Source organism: Nothobranchius furzeri, unplaced genomic scaffold (genome assembly GCF_043380555.1).
Source record: "Nothobranchius furzeri strain GRZ-AD unplaced genomic scaffold, NfurGRZ-RIMD1 Scf073, whole genome shotgun sequence".
NCBI classification, from domain to species: Eukaryota; Metazoa; Chordata; class Actinopteri; order Cyprinodontiformes; family Nothobranchiidae; genus Nothobranchius; species Nothobranchius furzeri.
Genome location: NW_027223090.1, coordinates 2,444 through 5,000, shown reverse-complemented (window position 1 = coordinate 5,000; position 2,557 = coordinate 2,444).

Below are 2,557 nucleotides of genomic sequence, written 5' to 3'. Positions count from 1 at the left end.
CGGGGCCGGCTGGAGCCCTCCGATGTGAAGCCCGGAATGCTGCTCGACGGTGGGAAGACATCTGCCAGTTCGCCCCTTACCCATCTCTGGTTCGACGATGAGCTTCCCTACTAACCCGAGCATGGTCATCGCTCGCACCTTCCAAAACCTCCAGGGGCGCAGGCACTTTTCGTTTACTTACCATAAGGCGGATCTCCTCAAGCCTTAAGCAACTAGCGCAGGCTCTCGGCAGCACTTTGAAAATTTTTCAGCCGAAATCTCGAACGTCTGGTAATCCCAAGGGGGGACTTTGAAATTTTTTCTGCACTCATGGTCATCCGACAGAGGGACTTTGAAAATTTTCCTGCACTCATGGTCATCCTACGAGGACACTTTGAAAATAAACACGACACTCTGGTCATCCTGTGGAGAGAGGACAAGAGGGTGGATCACGGTGGGACTGCCGTGACCCTAAGCTACTATTGAGGCATCAACCTGGGATGAGCTGGGGTCTGACATCCCCCTGTTGCCATGGAGGTCTAAAGGATGACCATTAGTTGTGGTTCTCGCCCCGGGACTTGGGTCAGAGTACAGCCGAAGTGGAGCACTTGTGTCGGACTAGGGAGGCTGTGCCGTGCCCCCTGGAGGTCTAAAGGATGACCAGTAGTTGTGGTTCTCGCCCCGGGACTTGGGTCAGAGTATAGCCCAAGTGGAGCACTTGTGTCGGCCTAGGGAGGCTGTGCCGGGCCCCCTGGAGGTCTAAAGGATGACCATGAGGTCAAAAGGATGACCAGTAGTTGTGGTTCTCGCCCCGGGACTTGGGTCAGAGTATAGCCCAAGTGGAGCACTTGTGTCGGACTAGGGAGGCTGTGCCGTGCCCCCTGGAGGTCTAAAGGATGACCAGTAGTTGTGGTTCTCGCCCCGGGACTTGGGTCAGAGTATAGCCCAAGTGGAGCACTTGTGTCGGACTAGGGAGGCTGTGCCGTGCCCCCTGGAGGTCTAAAGGATGACCAGTAGTTGTGGTTCTCGCCCCGGGACTTGGGTCATAGTATAGCCCAAGTGGAGCACTTGGGTCGGACTAGGGAGGCTGTGTCGTGCCCCCTGGAGGTCTAAAGGATGACCAGTAGTTGTGGTTCTCGCCCCGGGACTTGGGTCAGAGAATAGCCCAAGTGGGACACTTGTGTCGGACTAGGGAGGCTCTGCCGTGCCCCCTGGAGGTCTAAAGGATGACCAGTAGTTGTGGTTCTCGCCCCGGGACTTGGGTCAGAGTATAGCCCAAGTGGAGCACTTGTGTCGGACTAGGGAGGCTGTGCCGTGCCCCCTGGAGGTCTAAAGGATGACCATTAGTTGTGGTTCTCGCCCCGGGACTTGGGTCAGAGTACAGCCCAAGTGGAGCACTTGCGTCGGACTAGGGAGGCTGTGCCGGGCCCCCTGGAGGTCTAAAGGATGACCAGTAGTTGTGGTTCTCGCCCCGGGCCGTGGGTCTGAGTATGGCCCAAGTGGGACACTTGTGTCGGACTAGGGAGGCTCTGCCGTGCCCCCTTGAGGTCTAAAGGATGACCAGTAGTTGTGGTTCTCGCCCCGGGACTTGGGTCATAGTATAGCCCAAGTGGGACACTTGTGTCGGACTAGGGAGGCTCTGCCGTGCCCCCTTGAGGTCTAAAGGATGACCATGAGGTCAAAAGGATGACCAGTAGTTGTGGTTCTCGCCCCGGGACTTGGGTCAGAGTATGGCCCAAGTGGTGCACTTGTGTCGGTCTAGGGAGGCTGTGCCGGTCCCCCTGGAGGTCTAAAGGATGACCAGTAGTTGTGGTTCTCGCCCCGGGACTTGGGTCAGAGTATAGCCCAAGTGGAGCACTTGTGTCGGACTAGGGAGGCTGTGCCGGGCCCCTGGAGGTCTAAAGGATGACCAGTAGTTGTGGTTCTCACCCCGGGTCGTGGGTCCGAGTCTGGCCCGAGTAGAGCACTTTGGTCGGCTACCGGGGGGTGTGCCGTGCCCCCTGGAGGTCTAAAGGATGACCAGTAGTTGTGGTTCTCGCCCCGGGACTTGGGTCAGAGTATAGCCCAAGTGGAGCACTTGTGTCGGCCTAGGGAGGCTGTGCCGGGCCCCCTGGAGATCTAAAGGATGACCATGAGGTCAAAAGGATGACCAGTAGTTGTGGTTCTCGCCCCGGGACTTGGGTCAGAGTATAGCCCAAGTGGAGCACTTGTGTCGGCCTAGGGAGGCTGTGCCGGGCCCCCTGGAGGTCTAAAGGATGACCAGTAGTTGTGGTTCTCGCACCGGGACTTGGGTCAGAGTACAGCCCAAGTGGAGCACTTGTGTCGGTCTAGGGAGGCTGTGCCGGGCCCCCTGGAGGTCTAAAGGATGACCATGAGGTCAAAAGGATGACCAGTAGTTGTGGTTCTCGCCCCGGGACTTGGGTCAGAGTATAGCCCAAGTGGAGCACTTGTGTCGGACTAGGGAGGCTGTGCCGTGCCCCCTGGAGGTCTAAAGGATGACCAGTAGTTGTGGTTCTCGCCCCGGGACTTGGGTCAGAGTATAGCCCAAGTGGAGCACTTGTGTCGGCCTAGGGAGGCT